This window comes from Petromyzon marinus, chromosome 45 (assembly GCF_048934315.1).
Source record: "Petromyzon marinus isolate PM22_M1 ecotype Great Lakes invasive population chromosome 45, UKy_Petmar_22M1.pri1.0, whole genome shotgun sequence".
Taxonomy (NCBI): domain Eukaryota; kingdom Metazoa; phylum Chordata; class Hyperoartia; order Petromyzontiformes; family Petromyzontidae; genus Petromyzon; species Petromyzon marinus.
In genome coordinates, this window is record NC_133711.1 from 7,626,468 (window position 1) to 7,650,301 (window position 23,834).

A 23,834-nucleotide genomic window follows, 5' to 3' on the forward strand; every position below is an offset into this window, starting at 1 on the left:
TGGGTGAGGGAGTAAATCCCCGCCACACCCCCTCGACACGATATTGCAATGGGGCAACCCCCTAAACCCCCCCCCCCACTCCAAGGATTTCCCTCCGTCAATGACGTCATCTCAGACGAAGGCTGCCCCGCGAAAGAAGTCTCGGTCGGTTTGGGACCGGCGGTGCCGGAGAGAGAGCGCGAGAGAGAGCGAGAGAGCGAGAAATGGAAAACAGGGGGAACATAGACACAGAGTAGGGATAGAGGGGGTAGAGAGAGAGGGGGTAGAGAGAGGGGGTAGAGAGAGAGGGAAGGGGTAAAAGAAGGAGGGCAGAGCGCGAAATCTTTCGTTTAAAAGGGGGGGTGGGGGGCACATAAAGCAAAGCATTGAACAAAAACACACAAAAAAACGAAATGATGAACGAAGCAAAGTGCCGACTATACCGAGCATCTTCTTGTTTCCTCTGATCGTAAAAAAACGAGAGAGAGAGAGCGAGAGGTTAGAGAGAGCGAGAGAGATCGAGAGAGAGAGAGCGTTATACGAGCCTCCTTTAAAGACTAAAATCTCCACATCTCCTCCCACACGCACGCCCATTCCCTCCCTTCTCCATCCTCCCTCCTGCGCGATCCAGAGCAGCAATGCAGCTCCTTCCCTCCCCCAGGATCGTGACATAAGCAGGAGAGGCAGGACTGCAAAGGCAATAATGATCGTACATCAGACGGCGAGGCGGCGAGGAAGGCTGACCTAACCACCTTCCTGTCTCTCTCCGCCTTGCTTGGAAGGTAACGCGATTTTTGGGGTTCTCCTCAACACCTCCCCCCCCCCCCCCAGCGAACCAGCCAGAGTTGACACGTTTTTATTTGTTTGATGCGCTTCGAACTTCATCATCTTGATCATCGTAATCATGTTCACTTTCGGTTTGTTGTTGTTGTCGATAAGTGTGTTTGCGGGGAGGATTTTGCGTGGTGGTGGTGTTTGTTTAAATTGGCTCCGTCTCGCTCGCTCGCTCGGTTTGTGAGTGCGTTGGTCCAGTGTCAGCCTAAGAAGGTTGCCACCTTCGTAGGTGTCCATGTCCCCGTGGGTTTTTTAGTTTTGTTTGGCCTCACCCTGGTGGTGGTGTCGTTTGATTCAAGCGGCCTCTCGCTTCGCCACCCCCAAGTTCAGATTTCACGAGCAAATAACAAATCCGTGACCGATTGTTACCTGGCTATAGCAACAACAGCGGCAACAGCAGCAGCACGACTAAATTTATCACTGAATTTTTTCTTCAGTCGCCGTTTCAACTCGAGAAGGAGTCGGCACGCGTCTCGCACAGCCACAGACATTTTGCGAGATGTATACTGGATGTGGCGAGCCGGGTGAGTTAATACAATGTCCAGGTCGTTCTCCCGGTGGAAGTGAAGCCCTTCACCACCCCCCCCCCCTCCAATCAATGATAAATTATGATTATTATGATGTAGCAGAATTCGCCGATGCTATATTTATTTTGTACAGTGACTTCTCTGATGCATTCAGGGTAAATGTAACAGGTAATTTACACGAATATTTTTAGACGCGGAATTTCAACACACCGGTGTCAACGTGACACATGTTTTACTGATTGGCCGCGTCGGGTTGTGTGGGGTTGTGGACACATTCATAAATAACGCGATCTAACCCAAAACCCTTTATTATGGACAGAATTTCACGTTGGAAGTTATTTTTTCGTATATATATTCTGAAAAGGGTTATATAGGCCGATGCATGTATTTTTTATTTATTTGTATTTTATTTTAAAACAAGCAGGAGGGGATGCTGTGTAATTGTTGCCCGCACACTGGAGGTCGTCGATTCGATTCCATCTCTCGGCGTAGCAGTCTGAAACAATAACGGCGCGAGTTTGTTACGTATGTGCGTATGTTGAACTTCTTTCGCATCGTACGTAGCCAACCGTGCTAACCGGATGTGCGGGGGAAGGACAACAAACTAAACACGAAAATCAGTTCTAAAGAAATGAGTTTTCAATCTTGATTATTTTAAAGTGCATCGCTCCAGCAGCTTCCTAATATCGGAAGGTAGAGCGTTCCAGACGGCCGCAGAAGCTCATCTGAAAATCCCCACACCCACCTCTGTCAACTCAGCAGTATGTATCCCGGATTGGTACTGTACACCGCAGTTGATCGATCGGCAGCTCGCGTGTGATGGGGTAAAGTGTGGGTAGCGGGGCACGTGTGAAAGTGTGGGTAGCGGGCCACGTGTGAAAGTGTGGGTAGCGGGCCACGTGTGAGAGTGTGGGTAGCGGGGCACGTGTGAGAGTGTGGGTAGCGGGCCACGTGTGAGAGTGTGGGTAGCGGGCCACGTGTGAGAGTGTGGGTAGCGGGCCACGTGTGAAAGCGTGGGTAGCGGGCCACGTGTGAAAGCGTGGATAGCGGGTCACGTGTGAGAGTGTGGGTAGCGGGTCACGTGTGAGAGTGTGGGTAGCGGGCCACGTGTGAAAGTGTCGCGTCCCTTCGAGTGTCGTCAATCAAAGGGATCTTCGGCAGTAGCTCGGTGCTGGTAACTTCCACAGGCCGTTCCCAAAGCCAAGACATTGAATGTATTCTTCACCACATGACACGACTCTGATGGCAAAAGTTGAACGAAAGGCATTCGATAACGATAATGATGAATTATTAGAATGACAATTCTCTTGATATGTTTTTGGCAGCTGTATTTTATTCGTACTGGCTCACGGCTGGGATTTCTGCGCTCGGAGAGCAACGGGCTTCATCGCGATGCCGCCCACCCCGCGACTCCTGACGCCAAAAATAATATTTTTTAATCTAGATTTCCAAAGGACATACAGAGCTCCAGTGGCTTCCTAATAACTCTGCCGGCTGTCGGAACGTCCTACGATGCTGTTGCTGGTCAACCTCCTCTCTCTCTGCACCCCACCCTCCCCCACCTCTTCCTTCCACCTCTTCCTCGGGCCGACTGCGTCCCTGTCTCTCTCCACTCTACCGCGCCCCCCACGAAACCAGTAGTGATCCTAGCGCAACGGGGAGTGGAGAGGGGGGGGGGGGCACGGGGGCACCTGCCAATGAATAGAATCCTCGTGAGCCGACAGACGAGACGCGGAACGAAACGATAAAGTACGGCGGCGAGACGTGCGCACGTACGCTGAACTTTTCTCACCGCACGGTAGCCGACACGTGAAAGTGTGGGAGCACTGCATTGTGAACTTTTCTCACCGCACGGTAGCCGACGGCGCTGATCGGAGGCGCGAGATACAGAAGTGGAGACGAGATGCGATACATTGCGAGACGAGAGTAGAGACACAGCGCGATCAGCACAGAGAAGAAGAGAGAGAGAGACTTTCTTTTTGTGTTCATTATCCAAAGCTACGTTTATTAGGAATTCAAATTGAGACGATATTTGATGTCGCCTCCCGTTTATGTTTTAATGAACCCGGAGCCCCCTTGGGCTGCTTGGGGCTCTCACACTTGCGCTTTGGTTTGCCTTAGCGCCACCACTATCCCACTTTACCCCCTCCCCCCAACACCAATCATCACCTGTACCTCCCAGCGCAATGCCCTCAACGTGTCCACTGCTCCTTGCGATGAGATCGGTCGCACTTGGATTATTCGTGAAGTCTAGTTTAGTATCATTTGTTTATCCAGGGGAGCCACGTCTGAGTCGCATGCCTCTTTATCAGCTGCTGCTACATTGGGGTTTTTATTTATTTATTTGTAAGATGGTTTCAGTTGGTTAATGATGAGTTGTGTTCGTTCAACGCTTTGGGAGAAAACCGGAGCGCCCGGAGAAAATCTCACACCTTGCGCGAGGGGGCAACACTCAATCCCCGTGAAGCGGCGATTAGTCCACGCTTTTCTGTACACGCCGTCTCCCGGTGAGCCCGGGTTATGGCACCGCCACGACGTCCTCCCGCCGCGAGGGAGTTTCATAACATCTGTGCGTGATCCACCGACCCCTCTCGCTGCTGCCTCCACAGTGCTGGGTTACAGGCCACGTGCGGCATAGGCGAGACCGCTTGGCTGTGGAGCACTGCATTGTGACCGCATTGTGCCCTCAGTCGCCCCATGGCACCCAAGCCGGTGCCAGAATTGGGGCCGTGGCAGCGGGTTTTTTTTTCCATCTGCATTCGAGTCTCCTCCTTCTTCTTCTTTCGTACGGCTCCTGATGATGAAAGATGCGGAGCAGCAACCCACAATTTCACATTCGGGTGGTTAAGCCAGACAACCGCGTCAGCAGGAGCAGCGGGGTTAGTGGACCGTCGCCGTGATGTCTCCTTCGTACATTTGTGGACCGGGGCATCGCGTCGTTATACCATGATTCGCTCCCGTTCTGGGTGACCACAGTCGTACACTACTACTGGAGGGTTTTTTTATTTTCCATTTGCGCATCGGGTATCAGCATCTGCTGCCATGGTGCGTGCGGACGCGATTTAGGGTGGACCGTGAGCTTCGTGGAAGATCAAACCCAGGGATCTTCTGTGTTGGCTCTTTCCGAACCAGGTGATTCTTTGTGAGTTCTTTTGAACTCCATTCAGCTCTCCAGGCTTCATGCATGCGAGGGACGCGGCCCAGCGACGGCGCATCCGTCGCTTGCCGTCGCAGAGATTCGCGGTTCGAATTCCAGCGGCCATCTCGGTTAATAGTCCGGCGGCGGTAGCACGTGGCCTGTGATCCCCACCACTGCAAAGGCAGCGAGGGTTGGCGAATCGCCGCACAAATGTGTCGAGGCTCCCATCTTCCCGCGGGCATCGAGGAGGCGTCGTACCCTGGCTCGCCAGAAGAAGGCGGTAGAGTACAGCAAAAAATGTGGACCTCCACCTGTTCCGTCTGGATGGGATAGAGAGTTTCTCCCTCGCACGTGCGGGTTTTCTCCGGGTGCTCTGATTTACTCCCAGATATAAACACTCATTGATCGGCCAATAAAACCTTAAACCTTTCCGTTCTGAGACGTCTGCAAGTTGCAGGGTGTGGGTCCCGTTCGCCGCTGAATCTTGGAACGTGCGAGCAGCTCAGGGCTAATTTTATTTAGAGATGCGTAGCGCCGCTGTTTATAAAAAAACGTTGTAGTCACTGCAGAGAATCATATCGACGCAACCGCAATCTACAATATAGCTGCCACAAAACTGTGCCACACGCCCTCCCGCGTGGCCTTGTGGGAGCTTCGGTGTCCCGATAAAGTGATTTTAGTTTTTTTTTCTGAATCTGTTCCGATGACGTATGGTAGAGATACGTACACGTACGTCATCGGAACTGAATCGGAAGAAAAACTGATGATGTACACGCACGTCATCAGAATGGGAAAAGGGTTCATATGTAGAAGACTGCAGAGCTTGGGCATTTGCCGCCTTCTCGCTCCGTTGTAGTTCCTCCTCGCGCCCTTGAGTCATTCTCTCTCTCTCTCTACGGGACCAAGTGAGTACCATGCGGTGTGTTACAAGTTTAAATTATTATTATTGCTAATACTTGCGGGTGTGTTAACCGTTCAAACAAAAAGAAAACTACTACACGCCGTCAGCTTCCAGAGTTGACGCTAAAGATCCCGTGGCGTCAGTGTGCCAGCATGATACTCCAAAAGTTGGAAACAATCACCGGCAAAAACTACCCCATTGCGATTACTAAACTATTTATATATTTTTCCAGGTAAGGCCCACTCAGCTATGCGGTTCTTTTTCCGAAGCGACCTGGCCACAAAATTATAGCTCAAGGAAGTGGTTTATCACGTGGAAATGTATACCAGCCAAATACTCTAAACCTGTGTTGAATCTAAATTTGGAGGGAAGAACTGGAGGACCAAGTGAAAAATTCACACGAAAACAGGGAGAGAGACAGACACGCAAATATACATCAGGCGTCAGTGTCGGGATCGAACCCACGACCTCCCGTATACCAGGCGAGGTAGTTAACATCTCTCCACGGGGAGAGATAAAATGCAAACTCTAAATATACAGCAGGTGTAAGAGAAGGGGTCGAACCCACGCCCTCCTGTATACCAGGCGAGTTAGTTAACATCTCACCACAGGAAGTGAGAAAATTCAAACTCCAAATATACAGCAGACGTCAGGGTCGGGATCGAACCCACGACCTCCCGTATACCAGGCGAGGTAGTTAACATCTCTCCACGGGGAGAGATAAAATGCAAACTCTAAATATACAGCAGGTGTAAGAGAAGGGGTCGAACCCACGCCCTCCTGTATACCAGGCGAGTTAGTTAACATCTCACCACAGGAAGTGAGAAAATTCAAACTCCAAATATACAGCAGACGTCAGGGTCGGGATCGAACCCACGACCTCCTGTATATACCAGGCGAGGTCGTTAACATCTCACGACTGTGGCACCCAATTGCACACAGCAGAGCTAAACTATTAATATTTGACCAGCTAATGCCCACGACCCTGGCGACAACGCGACAACGACCCTCCAGAATAAGTCACGAGACTCGTTGAGGGTAAACCAGCGTGTTGGTTATAATAATAAACAATAACAACGTACTGTAATAATAATACGGAGCACGCAGACGCGATTGACCGAATGGAATGCCAGAGGAGTCTCGCGTATATCGGAATAACAGTCAACAAATCATCGGGGAAAATATCCAATGAGGTGCGAACAGATATTGAGTCAAACGACTACATTACCGCCGGGTAGATAAATGGGTGTTGAGTTTTCGGCATGCGCACGTGTAAAGATGTGTGTATGTGAGTGTGTGTGTGTGATAGTGTGTGTGAGAGTGAGCGTGTGTGTGAGTGTGTGTGTGAGTGTGTGAGTGTGCGTGTGAGTGTGTGAGTGTGTGTGTGAGTGTGTGTGAGTGTGCGAGTGTGCCTGTGAGTGTGCGTGTGAGCGTGTGAGTGTGTGAGTGTGTGCGTGTGTGTGCGTGTGAGTAAGTGTGTGAGTGTGTGTTTGTAAGTGTGTGAGTGTGTATGTGTGAGTGTGTGAGTGTGTGAGTGTGTGTGTGAGTGTGTGAGTGTGTGTGTGAGTGTGTGTGTGCCGGAAAAGGTCCTGGCAAGGATTATTTAACATCGACTTGCCAGGCACGCTGAGGAGAGGCTTGCGGAGCCCCAATGCGGTTTCAGGAAAGGGCGGTCCTGCACAGATGCCATATTTTCTGTCCGTCTACTACAGCAGAGGTGTAGGGAATTCCAGCAAGACCTACATCTCTGCTTTATTGACCTGGTCAAGGCCTATGATACCATCAGTAGGCCTGGGCTCTGGGTTGTTCTTCGTGCTTTTGGAGTACCTGACCCTCTGCTCACGATCATTAAGGACCTTCATGATGGTGAGCGGGCCCGGGTAAAACTACGTGGCCGGGAGTTAGAGCCATTCCCTGTACACCTTGGGGTGCGACAGGGATGTCCTCTGGCTCCCACATTATTTAACATCTATTTTGACCACGTAGTTCGTGAAGCCTTCAATAGCTGTACCGGGGAATCTCCATATGGTACAGATATAATGGGAGGCTGATCGATGCCCGGGTGCGGTCAAGGGATGGCTCCCTATTGCTCAACCACGTTATGTATGCCGACGATTTGGTAATAGCTGCTCATTCAGAGGAAGAGTTGGAGACGCTGCTGCTGAGACTGGAGCCTGCTACTAAGAGATGGGGCTTACCATCAGCCTCACCAAAACTAAGCACCTGCCTGGGTATTTTGTACCATCGGACACTCCACCCCCACAACTCCCAATCGGTGATGGGGCAGTTGTGCAGAGAGTGGAGAGTTTCCCATACCTGGGCAGTGTGCTTATGACCGGCTCCAGTTTAACAGCAGAGGTCTCACTCCGAATCAGTCGAGCGACAATATATTTTCATCGGTTGCGTAACGCTGTGTGGAAGCCACCTGGTCTGTCGCTCCGCACTAAACTTCAGGTCTTCTCAGCCACGGTCATTCCCTCCCTTCTATACGCTTGCGAAACGTGGACCCCCCTAATGGAACATCTTCGCCGGTTAGAAAAATTTAGGCTAGCATGCCTACGATCCATCCTGGGTTTAACCAGGCTGGATTGTGTGAGGAGCTCTCAAATCTTTGAAAGATCTGGGCAAGGTCCCATCGGTGAGCTCCTCCGGCGGGCACGGCTGCGTTGGCTGGGTCATGTAGCCCGCATGCCCAATCACTGCATGCCGAAACAGCTTTTGTTCGGCCGGATCGAGGGGGCTAAACGGGCGCGGCACGGGCTAGAGAAGAGATGGAGTGATGTGGTACATGAGGACGTGGAGCTGAGTGGACTTGCCGATGACTGGTACCAGCGGTGTCAAGATCGGCCTCTGTGGAGGAGGCTCGTGAAGGACGCTACTGGGCAGTTGGAGGTAGTCGCCCTCCAACAACAACTCAGGGCGGAGGAGCGACGCTCACAACAACGAGCGGAGCGCCGGGTGGCTAAAGCACAGCAGGTTGGCACAGTAGGGGGCACAGGTGGTGCATCAGCCAGTCATCTCAGTCATCTTAGTCAGTCGACCCGTGGCACCTGGGTCTGCCCCGTGACCTCCTGCCCGCGGGCATTCGACACTTCACGTGGCCTCAAGGTGCACATGGCCTGGCACGAGCGTCGTGGTGACGTAACCGCCACTTAGTGGCGAATGGCGGTTGTTGTTGTTGTTGTGAGTGCTTATTTGTTTCCAGTGCGTGATATGTCGTGGAGAGCGGTGGTGCAGCGGTTAGCACGCTGTGCCACGAACCTGGAGCCCCCCCCCCCCCGCCCAGTTCGATTCCCGCTCGCGGCCACCAACACCCAGTGACGACTATTTGAAGCGGTCCTTGGCTTCCCTCCTAGGTCGACTCAGCCTCAAATGAGTACCTGGTGCGATCTGTAAACATCTCCACTAGGGAGACAAAGGCGACCAGGGGTGGGGTTGACCACCCACTCCCTCGTGTGCCGTTCCGGCCTTTATAGGTGCTCGCTAACAGCACTTGCCCCTACAGTCTGTTAAGCCTACACGGGGGAGGGGGGTGGGGGGTCTTTGTCTTCGTGTGTGTGTGTGGGGAGCGGTAGCGTAGCGGTTAGCCCACTGCTGCGCTACGAACCCGGCGACCCAACCACCTAGGCATTGTTTTACGGTTGTAAAACAATGCCTAGGTGGTTGGGCATTTCACCAACTTCACTGATAATATTGACATTGACACTGATGTTCGGAGGGAAAGGCATCAGACAGTGTACAAGTGCGTACGTGTGTGTAAGCACGTGTCCTGTCTTATTATCAGCGGTCGTGGCGCTGAGTTCGACACCCGGAGACCTGGGTTCGAGTCCCAGCTGCGGCTGACATCGGTGGAGAGCGACATCTGGAACTGCGCCGGGAATCGTGATCATCGTCGCAGTCAGCCGTGATTAAACGACGGCTGACACAAGGCCTCCCCCTAGATCGACTCAGCCTTAAATGAGTAACTGGTGCGGTTACGTAGAACATCAGCGGCTGGGCGTGATCGCCATCCACACCACCCCCGTGTCGGTGCGCCGTGTCGGCCTTCACAGACGCACTCTAACAGCACTTGCCCTGATAGTCTGTGCAGGCTACACAGGGCATCCTTATCTTTGTTATTTCATTCATGAAAACCAGGTGAGGTTCCGACCGGCACCTGAGAAGCCTGGGAAGCGATACGTCACACACGAACGGTCGGAATTCCGAACATCGTCAACCTGATATCGATATGAATATTGACCACGGTTGGACGCTGTCACAGCGGTGCAACGGTCGCCGGTTCGATTTCTATCTCCCGGCGCGGCAGTTAAAATCGATGGTGCAAGTTGCCCGAAATCCCAGTGTGGAAGAGTAGACCAAGTGTCTGTCTAGTGTGGAAGAGTAGGCCAAGTGTCTGTCCACTGTGGAAGAGTAGGCGAAGTGTCTGTCTAGTGTGGAAGAGTAGTCCAAGTGTCTGACCAGTGTGGAAGAGTAGGCCAAGTGTCTGTCTAGTGTGGAAGAGTAGGCCAAGTGTGTGACCACTGTGGAAGAGTAGGCCAAGTGTGTGATCACTGTGGAAGAGTAGGCCAAGTGTCTGTCCACTGTGGAAGAGTAGGCCAAGTGTCTGACCAGTGTGGAAGAGTAGGCCAAGTGTCTGTCCACTGTGGAAGAGTAGGCCAAGTGTCTGACCACTGTGGAAGAGTAGGCCAAGTGTCTGACCACTGAGGAAGAGTAGACCAAGTGTCTGTCTAGTGTGGAAGAGTAGGCCAAGTGTCTGTCCACTGTGGAAGAGTAGGCCAAGTGTCTGTCCACTGTGGAAGAGTAGACCAAGTGTCTGTCCAGTGTGGAAGAGTAGGCCAAGTGTCTGACCAGTGTGGAAGAGTAGGCCAAGTGTCTGACCACTGTGGAAGAGTAGGCCAAGTGTCTGTCCACTGTGGAAGAGTAGGCCAAGTGTCTGACCACTGTGGAAGAGTAGGCCAAGTGTATGTCCAGTGTGGAAGAGTAGGCCAAGTGTATGTCCAGTGTGGAAGAGTAGGCCAAGTGTCTCTCCACTGTCGAAGAGTAGGCCAAGTGTCTCTCCACTGTGGAAGAGTAGGCCAAGTGTCTGACCACTGTGGAAGAGTAGGCCAAGTGTCTGACCACTGTGGAAGAGTAGGCCAAGTGTCTGACCACTGTGGAAGAGTAGGCCAAGTGTCTGTCCAGTGTGGAAGAGTAGGCCAAGTGTCTCTCCACTGTGGAAGAGTAGGCCAAGTGTCTGACCACTGTGGAAGAGTAGGCCAAGTGTCTGACCACTGTGGAAGAGTAGGCCAAGTGTCTGTCCAGTGTGGAAGAGTAGGCCAAGTGTCTGACCAGTGTGGAAGAGTAGGCCAAGTGTCTCTCCACTGTGGAAGAGTAGGCCAAGTGTCTGACCACTGTGGAAGAGTAGGCCAAGTGTCTGACCACTGTGGAAGAGTAGGCCAAGTGTCTGACCACTGTAGAAGAGTAGGCCAAGTGTCTGACCACTGTGGAAGAGTAGGCCAAGTGTCTGACCACTGTGGAAGAGTAGGCCAAGTGTATGTCCAGTGTGGAAGAGTAGGCCAAGTGTTTGACCACTGTGGAAGAGTAGGCCAAGTGTCTGAGCACTGTGGAAGAGTAATCCAAGTGTCTGACCACTGTGGAGGAGTAGGCCAAGTGTCTGACCACTGTGGAAGAGTAGTCCAAGTATCTGACCACTGTGGAAGAGTAGGCCAAGTGTATGTCCAGTGTGGAAGAGTAGGCCAAGTGTTTGACCACTGTGGAAGAGTAGGCCAAGTGTCTGACCACTGTGGAAGAGTAGGCCAAGTGTCTGACCACTGTGGAAGAGTAGGCCAAGTGTCTGACCACTGTGGAAGAGTAGGCCAAGTGTCTGACCACTGTAGAAGAGTAGGCCAAGTGTCTGACCACTGTGGAAGAGTAGGCCAAGTGTCTGACCACTGTGGAAGAGTAGGCCAAGTGTATGTCCAGTGTGGAAGAGTAGGCCAAGTGTTTGACCACTGTGGAAGAGTAGGCCAAGTATCTGACCACTGTGGAAGAGTAGGCCAAGTGTATGTCCAGTGTGGAAGAGTAGGCCAAGTGTTTGACCACTGTGGAAGAGTAGGCCAAGTGTATGTCCAGTGTGGAAGAGTAGGCCAAGTGTTTGACCACTGTGGAAGAGTAGGCCAAGTGTATGTCCAGTGTGGAAGAGTAGGCCAAGTGTCTGACCACTGTGGAAGAGTAGGCCAAGTGTATGTCCAGTGTGGAAGAGTAGGCCAAGTGTTTGACCACTGTGGAAGAGTAGGCCAAGTGTATGTCCAGTGTGGAAGAGTAGGCCAAGTGTCTGACCACTGTGGAAGAGTAGGCCAAGTGTATGTCCAGCGTGGAAGAGTAGGCCAAGTGTCTGACCACTGTGGAAGAGTAGGCCAAGTGTATGTCCAGTGTGGAAGAGTAGGCCAAGTGTTTGACCACTGTGGAAGAGTAGGCCAAGTGTATGTCCAGTGTGGAAGAGTAGGCCAAGTGTCTGACCACTGTGGAAGAGTAGGCCAAGTGTATGTCCAGTGTGGAAGAGTAGGCCAAGTGTCTGACCACTGTGGAAGAGTAGGCCAAGTGTCTGACCACTGTGGAAGAGTGGACTAAATACGTTCTGGAGCCAGTGGTTCATAGCCTGGGGTGCGGGATGCCCTTTCTGGGGGTACGAGACTTGCCAGATTTTTTTAGAATGTAAATCATCGAAACACAAATTAGGCACGGGCAAGTAAGTACAACTAAATTTAGATTTAAAGCTTTCGTGACTGCAGGGATTCATATTCTTGGTTCTTTCGGTAGTCACATAGAAGGCAAATAATAAAATAATTAAAATAAAACAATTCTCACGACGTTTCGATTGTTGAAGAGTAGGTTTTCACACCTGATTATGATTGCTTGTGTTGCAATCGAAACGTCGTGAGAATTGTATTGTTTTATTTTTATTATTTTATTATTTCCCTTCTACGTGACTTTACCGAAAGAACTAATAATATCAGTACTGTACAACTATATATGCTTAGCTTTTTCGGTAAAGTCACGTTGAAGGGAAACAATAAAATAATAAAATATAATCAAACAATAATAACAAATTCTCACGACGTTTCGGCCACAACGGCCGCTTGCGTTGTGGCCGAAACGTCGTGAGAATTTTATTGTGCTATTTCATTATTTTATTCTCATTCTACGTGGTGACTTTACCGACAGAACCAAAGAAGATGAAAACTACTTTGTATTTAACACTTTTCATATTTTTTTAACAGCTGAGAAGGGGTGCAAGGCTGCAGTAAACTTTAAGGACAACTGCCCTAGAGGGGGCGGGAGTCCCTTTCGCCAGCAGTGGCGTGAGCAGGCGATTGCAGGCCTGCACCTTTATATATTGCGCGTAGCGTCTCCCCCAGCACCGTTGCTGCACGTGACTGGCCTGTAACTCCGGCACTTGTGCAGGCAGCAGCGAGGGTTCGTGGATCACCGCCGCACAGACGGCTGCGAAGCTCCCTTCTAGGAGAAGGGCCGTACAGCGAGTGGACCGATCGCCATCTGTTTCCATCTGTACGGGGATAGAGCGTTGTCCCCTCGCACGAGGCGTGGGGGTTTTCTCCGGGCGTCCCCAGTTTTCTAACCCACGTGAATTATAATCATAATAAAGGCAGCTCGTCATTGAGTGGCTAAAAAACTTATTCCGAATAAGAAGCCTCCTCCATAATAGATTTTTTTTAACAGTCTGAGTACGACGTTTCGCCAGTAATTACAACTAGCTTCATCAGGCGACAGCCAGATTTGTGTCTTGGCTGTGTCGTGCGGTGGCGAGTTTAACGACACATTTAAACATTTACGCGATCGAACCGGAAAAAAATATATATTATGGAGGAGGCTTCTTATTCGGAAAAAGTTTTAAACCAATCAATGACGAGCTGCCTTTATTATGATTATAATTCACGTGGGTTAGAAAACTGGGGACGCCCGGAGAAACCCCTTTATTATGATTATAATTCACGTGGTTTTCTCCGGCATTAACGACACATGTTTATATATTTACGCGATCTAACCTCCCAAAAAACCCTCTTATGGATGATATTGGTCGCGAAAGCCAACGCGTTAAAAAAACCCTTCCTGTTAAAAAGCCATACGGCTCAGCGTGGCTCTCCATGGACAATGAAAGTAAAATAAACCGGCTCCCTACTTTCAGATGCAAGAGGCAGTGCGCATGTTGAAAGTATGTATGTTGAACTTCCTTCGCACCGTACGTAGCCAACCGTGCGGTGTGTGTGTGTGGGGGGGGGGGGGGGAGGGGGGTACAGCAAACTAAACACACAAAAAAAACAATTCTAAAAGAAACGAGTCCAATGATGGCCCTGAGCAAGCTGTGGAAATTCCACATTCATCTTGGAAGGGAGTAAGTCCATCCCATAAAACAACGGGGTCAAATGTACGAAACAATCAAATTAGTAACGCCGATCGTCGTCTCCTTTCTAAACGAGGACCGGAATATGTCTTTTTTTTAATCACGAGAATAATCTGCACAATGACAATAAATCGCTATCGCAATTGAGATTAATTGCGCTTAAACGCTAACATCTGTTCCCCTGCGCCTGTAAAACAATCGCTCGTAAGAGACGCGGGTTTTAAAAGCCGCGCGTGCGTTTGTTGTGCGTGCGCTGCAAACTAATCGCAATTACTTTCACGCTAACTGCTTAGACTGCACACGCACGTGTACATTGTGTCAAAGTGTGTATGTGTATGTATGTTGAACTTATTTCGCACCTTGCCTAACCCACCGTGATAATCGGCGGTGCAGTGTTGAGTCTATGGGTAGTGTTGACTTTATCGGCAGTGTTGAGTCTATGGGTAGTGTTAGTCTATGGGTCGTGTTGAGTTTATCGGCAGTGTTGAGTCTATGGGTAGTGTTGAATTTATTGGCAGTGTTGAGTCTATGGGTAGTCTTGAGTCTATGGGCGGTGTTGAGTCTATGATTAGTGTTGAGTCTATGGGCAGTGTTGAGTCTATGGGTAGTGTTGAGTCTATGATCAGTGTTGAGTCAATGGGCAGTGTTGAGTCTATGGGTAGTGCTGAGTCTATGGGCAATGTTGAGTCTATGGGCAGTGTTGAGTCTATGGGTAGTGCTGAGTCTATGGGCAGTATGTATGTGTGTATGTTGAACTTCTTTAGCTCCGTACGTAGCCAACCTGCTAAACGGAGATGCGCGTGCGTGTCGGTGTGTGTCTTGATGCTTCGTGCGCTGTGCTACGAAACCGGCCACCGAAGTTCGATTCCCGTTCACGGCCAACATCAGTTACAAATAGCCGAACCTGTCCTGGGCCTCCCCTAGGTCGACTCAGCCATAACCGAGTACCGGGTGCAGTGTGTAAACATCAGCACTGTGTATACAAAAAGCGGCCGGGCGTTTTTTTTCCAGCCACTCCTTGCTCACTCCCTCGTGTATCGTTTTGGCCTTTATAGGTGCAACTCGCTGCCAGCACTTGCCCCAAAAGTCTGTTAATCCTTTACTGGGGGGGGGATCTTTGTCTCGTGAATATTTATTCAATTTCAGAAATATTGCACGACACCTGATTTGTGTCGGTCGACCTTCTGCAGCGTTTGCGGAGGTGTTCGTTGGTGCCGTGTGTTGATACACAGAGACACACACGGAGACACGCACACAGATAAACAACATTGTGTGTGGTCTGTGCGCTACTCTGCAGGCGGCTGTCTCACGCGCAGAGAGAGATACACTCAGAGATACACGTAGATAAAGAGATACACAGCGATACACACACCGATATACACACACACATACGTACAGAGAGATACACGGACAAAGAGACACATCCTTACAGAGATACACACAGCGACACACACACGGAGATATACATAAGATATACATACAGATACATACACAGAGATACAGTGAGGGAAAAAAGCATTTGATCCCCTGCTGATTTTGTACGTTTGCCCACTGACAAAGAAATGATCAGTCTATAATTTTAATGGTAGGTTTATTTGTACAGTGAGAGACAGAATAACAACAACAACAAAATCAAGAAAAACGCATGTCAAAAACGTTATAAATTGATTTGCATTTTAATGAGTGTGTTGGCAATCACAGAGGTCAGACGTTTCTTGTAGTTGGCCACCAGGTTTGCACACATCTCAGGAGGGATTTTGTCCCACTCCTCTTTGCAGATGTTCTCCAAGTCATTAAGGTTTCGAGTCTGACGTTTGGCAACTCGAACCTTCAGCTCCCTCCAAAGATTTTCTATTGGATTAAGGTCTGGAGACTGGCTAGGCCACTCCAGGACCTTAATGTGCTTCTTCTTGAGCCACCCCTTTGTTACCTTGACCGTGTGTTTTGGGTCATTGTCATGCTGGAATACCCATCCACGATCCATTTTCAATGCCTTGGCTGAGGGAAGGAGGTTCTCACCCAAGATGTGACGGTACATGGCCCCGTCCATCGTCGTTTTGATGCGGTGAAGTTGTCCTGTCCCCTTAGCAGAAAAACACCCCCAAAGCATAATGTTTCCACCTCCATGTTTGACAGTGGGGATGGTATTCTTGGGGTCATAGGCAGCATTCCTCCTCCTCCAAACACGGCGAGTTGAGTTGATGCCAAAGAGCCCCATTTTGGTCTCATCTGACCACAACACTTTCACCCAGTTGTCCTCTAAATCATTCAGATGTTCATTGGCAAACTTCAGACGGGAATGTCTACGTGCTTTCTTGAGCAGGGGGACCTTGCGGGCGCTGCAGGATTTCAGTCCTTCACGGCGTAGTGTGTTACCAATTGTTTACATGGTGACTATGGTCCCAGCTGCCTTGAGATCATTGACAATATCCTCCCGTGTAGTTCTGGGCTGATTCCTCACCGTTCTCATGATCATTGCAACTCCACGAGGTGAGATCTTGCATGGAGCCCCAGGCCGAGGGAGATTGACAGTTCTTTTGTGTTTCTTCTATTTGCGAATAATCGCACCAACTGTTGTCACCTTCTCAACAAGCTGATTGGCAATGGTCTTGTAGCCCATTCCAGCCTTGTGTAGCTCTACAATCTTGTCCCTGACATCCTTGGAGAGCTCTTTGGTCTTGGCCATGGTGGAGAATTTGGAATCTGATTGATTGATTGCTTCTGTGGACAGGTGTCTTTTATCCAGGTAACGAGCTGAGATTAGGAGCACACTCTTAAAGGGAGTGCTCCTAATCTCAGCTCCTAATCTCAGCTCCTAATCTCAGCTTGTTACCTGTATAAAAAACGCCTGGGAGCCAGAAATCTTACTGATTGAGAGGGGGTTAAATACTTATTTCCCTCATTAAAATGCAAATAAATTTATAACATTTTTGACATGCGATTTTCGGGATTTTCTTGTTATTCTGTCTCTCACTGTTCAAATAAACCTACCATTAAAATTATAGACTGATCATTTCTTTGTCAGTGGGTAAACGTACAAAATAAGCAGGAGATCTAATACTTTTTTCACTCACTGTATGCACAGATGCACACTGAGATACACCCACATATACGTAGAGAGATACACAGACACACAGATACAAACAGACACACGGAGACACACGGAGACACACACAGAGATACACAGACAGACATACAAAGATATACACACAGATATACATAGATACACACAGAGAGATAACACACAGAGATATACATACAAAGAGATACACACACACAGATACACACGCAGAGATAAACAACAACAACCGCCATTCGCCACTAAGTGGCGGTGACGTCACCACGACGCTTGTGCCAGGCCATGTGCACTTTGAGGCCACGTGAAGTGTCGACCGCCCGCTGGCAGGAGGTCAAGGAGCAGACCCAGGTGCCACGGGTCGACTGACTGAGATGACTGGCTGATGCACCGCCTGTGCCCCCTACTGTGCCAACCTGCTGTGCTTTAGTCACCCGGCGCTCCGCTCGTTGTTGTGAGCGTCGCTCTTCCGCCCTCCGTTGTTGTTGGAGGGCGACTGCCTCCAACTGCCCAGTAGCGTCCTTCACGAGCCTCCTCCACAGAGGCCGATCTTGACACCGCTGGTACCAGTCATCGGCTAGTCCACTCAGCTACACGTCCTCCTGTACCACATCACTCCATCTCTTCCCTAGCCCGTGCCGCGCCCGTTTAGCCCCCTCGATCCGGCCGAACAAAAGCTGTTTCGGCATGCGGTGGCTGGGCAAGCGGGCTACATGACCCAGCCATCGCAGCCTTGCCCGCCGGAGGAGCTCACCGATGGGACCTTGCCCAGATCTTTCAAGGATTTGTGAGCTCCTCACACAATCCAGTCTAGTTAAACCCAGGATGGATCGTAGGCAGGCCAGCCTAAATGTTTCTAACCGGCGAAGATGTTCCATTCGGGGGGTCCACGTTTCGCAAGCGTAGAGAAGGGAGGGAATGACCGTGGCCGAGAAGACCTGAAGCTTAGTGCGGAGCGACAGACCAGGTAGCTTCCACACAGCGTTACGCAACTGATGAACAGATATTGCTGCTCGACTGATTCGGAGTGAGACCTCTGCTGTTAAACTGGAGCCGGTCATAAGCACACTGCCCAGGTATGGGAAACTCTCCACTCTCTCCACAACTGCCCCATCACCGATTGGGACTTGTGGGGGTGGAGTGACCGATGGTGCAAAATACCCAGGCAGGTGCTTAGTTTTGGTGGGGCTGATGGTAAGGCCCCATCTCTTAGTGGCAAGCTCCAGTCTCAGCAGCAGCGTCTCCAACTCCTCCTGTGAATGAGCAGCTATTACCAAATCATCGGCATACATAACGTGGTTGAGCAATAGGGAGCCATCCCTTGACCGCACCCGGGCATCGATCAGCCTCCCATTATATCTGTACCATATGGAGATTCCCCCGGTACAGCTATTGAAGGCTTCACGAACTACTTGGTCAAAATAGATGTTAAATAATGTGGGAGCCAGAGGACATCCCTGTCGCACCCCAAGGTGTACAGGGAATGGCTCGGACTCCCGGCCACGTAGTTTTACCCGGGCCCGCTCACCATCATGAAGGTCCTTAATGATCATAAGCAGAGTGTCAGGGACTCCAAAAGCACGAAGAACAACCCAGAGCCCAGGCCTACTTATGGTATCATAGCCCTTGACCAGGTCAATAAAGCAGAGATGTAGGTCTTGCTGGAATTCCCTACACCTCTGCTGTAGCAGATGGACAGAAAATATGGCATCTGTGCAGGACCGCCCTTTCCTGAAACCTGATTCGGGCTCCGCAAGCCTCTCCTCAGCGTGCCTGGCAAGGCGATGTTGAATAATCCTTGCCAGGACCTCTTCCGGCACACTGAGGAGTGAGATGCCCCTGTAGTTGTTACAGTCTGTGCGGTCCCCCTTCTCAAAGAGGGGGACCACCAGGGCATCCTTCCAATCCTGCGGAACCCGTCCAGTGGTCCAGACTGTTGTTATGATGTCATATAGGGCAGTCTGTGCACAAACGCCACCCTCCCTCAGCATTTCGCTTGGGAGATTATCTCTGCCCGCTGCCTTTCCTGGTCTCAGACTCCGGATCGCCTTCAGTATTTCCTCAACAGATGGCACTTCAGCCAGCCACTCACTGGGGGTGTCTTCTTCCAATATTTGAGGCACCGCAGCCTCAGCAGGGTCATCCTCACTTGTGCCATGATGTTTTCCTGACTGAGGGATTTTCCCTCCCCCAGGACCTCACAGAAATGCTCAGCAAATCTGCAAACTTGTTCCTGGGGTTCGGAGATTGGATCACCGTTTTTTCCCCTAATGATGGTAATAGGTGTGGCGCTTCAGGTTACTTTTTTGATGGAGTTAAATAGAGATTTGTGATCGCGGGCCACTGAAGCAGACTCCATCTCCTCAGCAACCCGGGACCACCACCCATCCTTGCAGCGCCTCACGGCTCTCTGAACCTCTGAGCGAAGGCTGCGGTAAGCCTCCTCATTCTCTGACGTGGGATTCTGTAGCCGATGACAGTGGGCCTGTCGCTTTTTCTCAACTATCCTGAACACCTCTTCTGTCAGCCAGGGTCTCTGGGGAGGTTTGGACCGCGTACCCAAAGCAGCCATTGCAGCTGCATGAGTCACAGTCCTAAACCTTGCCCATTTACCCTCGACATCAGGAGGAGTGGGGGACAATGCCAACCCCAGCCGCAGGCGATGATGAAATTCTCGCTTGCAACTTTCATCAGATAACTGAGACCAGGCCACTTTTGGTTGGAATGGGGTCCTGGGTGTACACCCACCACCGGAGCGGAAGAATGGCAGGCGCATCTTACAGATGACAAGTCGATGGTCAGAGGGCAGATCAGCTCCACGGTAGGTCCTGGTGTCAAGGACATGGGCTCGCATCCGCTGGTCCGTCACTATGTAGTCCAGCAGATGTTCTTGCTTGGACCCGGCATGCATCCATGATGTTGTGTGGATGCGCCAATGCCGGAACAGCGTGTTGGTAATTACAAGCCCATGGGCTGCACAATAATCTAGCAGCCTCCTACCGTTGTTATTGAGCTGATCCGGCCCATGCCCTCCAATCACTCCAGGCCAGGTGCCAGCATCATGACCAACTCGAGCATTGAAGTCACCCAACAAGATGACTCTATCCCAAGGGGCCACTTTAGCCAGCACCTGTGACAGGAGGTCATAGAAGGCATCTGACTCATCAGCTTTGCCTGCATCCCTCCACGGATGTTCGTCTTCGGTGGGGGCGTAAGTAACCACGACCACCAATCCTCGCCTCCGATTGATGGGAAAGCGAGCCCAAAATAGCCTGGGGCTTACAGCTTCCCACACCTCACTGCCACGCTCCCACACCCCCTTCATTCTTTTGTTCATAAGAAAAGCCACACCCTGTTGTTTGACAGTCTGCTGCCCCGAGTAGAGGACTGTCTACCCCTCATGGTGGCAGCAGCCAGAACCGGTCCACCGGACCTCCTGAATGCCAGAGAGATCCAGGCGGTACCGGTCCAGCTCCCGACAGAGGAGTTGCAGCTCCTCCTCCGCAGTGAGCGTTCGAACATTCCACGTGGCCAAACGAAGTGGCTTTTCGTTGTTTCTGGAGGAGCCCCGAGGGTAGAGATTCAATCTCCTGGCTCCGCCAATTGGGGTTTGGCCAGGAGACGTCATAGACGCCTGTCCCCCGGGGGCAGGCGTGTATGACACACACACAGAGATACACAACAACAACAACAACCGCCATTCGCCACTAAGTGGCGGTGACGTCACCACGACGCTTGTGCCAGGCTATGTGCACCCTGAGGCCACGTGAAGTGTCGAACGCCCGCTGGCAGGAGGTCACGGGGCAGACCCAGGTGCCACGGGTCGACTGACTGAGATGACTGGCTGATGCACCACCTGTGCCCCCTACTGTGCCAACCTGCTGTGCTTTAGCCACCCGGCGCTCCGCTCGCTGTTGTGAGCGTCGCTCCTCCGCCCTCCGTTGTTGTTGGAGGGCGACTGCCTCCAACTGCCCAGTAGCATCCTTCACGAGCCTCCTCCACAGAGGCCGATCTTGACACCGCTGGTACCAGTCATCGGCAAGTCCACTCAGCTCCACGTCCTCCTGTACCACATCACTCCATCTCTTCCCTAGCCCGTGCCGCGCCCGTTTAGCCCCCTCGATCCGGCCGAACAAAAGCTGTTTCGGCATGCGGTGGCTGGGCAAGCGGGCTACATGACCCAGCCATCGCAGCCTTGCCCGCCGGAGGAGCTCACCGATGGGACCTTGCCCAGATCTTTCAAGGATTTGTGAGCTCCTCACACAATCCAGTCTAGTTAAACCCAGGATGGATCGTAGGCAGGCCAGCCTAAATGTTTCTAACCGGCGAAGATGTTCCATTCGGGGGGTCCACGTTTCGCAAGCGTAGAGAAGGGAGGGAATGACCGTGGCCGAGAAGACCTGAAGCTTAGTGCGGAGCGACAGACCAGGTAGCTTCCACACAGCGTTACGCAACTGATGAACAGATATTGCTGCTCGACTGATTCGGAGTGAGACCTCTGCTGTTAAACTGGAGCCGGTCATAAGCACACTGCCCAGGTATGGGAAACTCTCCACTCTCTCCACAACTGCCCCATCACCGATTGGGACTTGTGGGGGTGGAGTGACCGATGGTGCAAAATACCCAGGCAGGTGCTTAGTTTTGGTGGGGCTGATGGTAAGGCCCCATCTCTTAGTGGCAAGCTCCAGTCTCAGCAGCAGCGTCTCCAACTCCTCCTGTGAATGAGCAGCTATTACCAAATCATCGGCATACATAACGTGGTTGAGCAATAGGGAGCCATCCCTTGACCGCACCCGGGCATCGATCAGCCTCCCATTATATCTGTACCATATGGAGATTCCCCCGGTACAGCTATTGAAGGCTTCACGAACTACTTGGTCAAAATAGATGTTAAATAATGTGGGAGCCAGAGGACATCCCTGTCGCACCCCAAGGTGTACAGGGAATGGCTCGGACTCCCGGCCACGTAGTTTTACCCGGGCCCGCTCACCATCATGAAGGTCCTTAATGATCATAAGCAGAGTGTCAGGGACTCCAAAAGCACAAAGAACAACCCAGAGCCCAGGCCTACTTATGGTATCATAGGCCTTGACCAGGTCAATAAAGCAGAGATGTAGGTCTTGCTGGAATTCCCTACACCTCTGCTGTAGCAGACGGACAGAAAATATGGCATCTGTGCAGGACCGCCCTTTCCTGAAACCTGATTCGGGCTCCGCAAGCCTCTCCTCAGCGTGCCTGGCAAGGCGATGTTGAATAATCCTTGCCAGGACCTCTTCCGGCACACTGAGGAGTGAGATGCCCCTGTAGTTGTTACAGTCTGTGCGGTCCCCCTTCTCAAAGAGGGGGACCACCAGGGCATCCTTCCAATCCTGCGGAACCCGTCCAGTGGTCCAGACTGTTGTTATGATGTCATATAGGGCAGTCTGTGCACAAACGCCACCCTCCCTCAGCATTTCGCTTGGGAGATTATCTCTGCCCGCTGCCTTTCCTGGTCTCAGACTCCGGATCGCCTTCAGTATTTCCTCAACAGATGGCACTTCAGCCAGCCACTCACTGGGGGTGTCTTCTTCCAATATTTGAGGCACCGCAGCCTCAGCAGGGTCATCCTCACTTGTGCCATGATGTTTTCCTGACTGAGGGATTTTCCCTCCCCCAGGACCTCACAGAAATGCTCAGCAAATCTGCAAACTTGTTCCTGGGGTTCGGAGATTGGATCACCGTTTTTTCCCCTAATGATGGTAATAGGTGTGGCGCTTCAGGTTACTTTTTTGATGGAGTTAAATAGAGATTTGTGATCGCGGGCCACTGAAGCAGACTCCATCTCCTCAGCAACCCGGGACCACCACCCATCCTTGCAGCGCCTCACGGCTCTCTGAACCTCTGAGCGAAGGCTGCGGTAAGCCTCCTCATTCTCTGACGTGGGATTCTGTAGCCGATGACAGTGGGCCTGTCGCTTTTTCTCAACTATCCTGAACACCTCTTCTGTCAGCCAGGGTCTCTGGGGAGGTTTGGACCGCGTACCCAAAGCAGCCATTGCAGCTGCATGAGTCACAGTCCTAAATTTTGCCCATTTACCCTCGACATCAGGAGGAGTGGGGGACAATGCCAACCCCAGCCGCAGGCGATGATGAAATTCTCGCTTGCAACTTTCATCAGATAACTGAGACCAGGCCACTTTTGGTTGGAATGGGGTCCTGGGTGTACACCCACCACCGGAGCGGAAGAATGGCAGGCGCATCTTACAGATGACAAGTCGATGGTCAGAGGGCAGATCAGCTCCACGGTAGGTCCTGGTGTCAAGGACATGGGCTCGCATCCGCTGGTCCGTCACTATGTAGTCCAGCAGATGTTCTTGCTTGGACCCGGCATGCATCCATGATGTTGTGTGGATGCGCCAATGCCGGAACAGCGTGTTGGTAATTACAAGCCCATGGGCTGCACAATAATCTAGCAGCCTCCTACCGTTGTTATTGAGCTGATCCGGCCCATGCCCTCCAATCACTCCAGGCCAGGTGCCAGCATCATGACCAACTCGAGCATTGAAGTCACCCAACAAGATGACTCTATCCCAAGGGGCCACTTTAGCCAGCACCTGTGACAGGAGGTCATAGAAGGCATCTGACTCATCAGCTTTGCCTGCATCCCTCCACGGATGTTCGTCTTCGGTGGGGGCGTAAGTAACCACGACCACCAATCCTCGCCTCCGATTGATGGGAAAGCGAGCCCAAAATAGCCTGGGGCTTACAGCTTCCCACACCTCACTGCCACGCTCCCACACCCCCTTCATTCTTTTGTTCATAAGAAAAGCCACACCCTGTTGTTTGACAGTCTGCTGCCCCGAGTAGAGGACTGTCTACCCCTCATGGTGGCAGGAGCCAGAACCGGTCCACCGGACCTCCTGAATGCCAGAGAGATCCAGGCGGTACCGGTCCAGCTCCCGACAGAGGAGTTGCAGCTCCTCCTCCGCAGTGAGCGTT

At 51.5% G+C, this 23,834-nt stretch overlaps 1 protein-coding gene across 3 annotated transcripts in view; it reads left to right on the top strand.

Annotated features, from left to right (window-relative positions):
* Positions 1-555: 555 nt before the first annotated feature.
* LOC116952076 (RNA-binding Raly-like protein) overlaps positions 556-23,834 on the top strand; it is a 159,229-nt gene continuing 135,950 nt past the window's right edge. For 2 of the 3 annotated variants that reach the window (XM_032971110.2, XM_076074067.1), the window contains exon 1: positions 556-761. The gene's annotated coding sequence lies outside the window, so the exon portion shown is untranslated. The remainder of the gene's footprint in view (positions 762-23,834) is intronic. The other variant, XM_032971111.2, reaches the window with a different exon arrangement.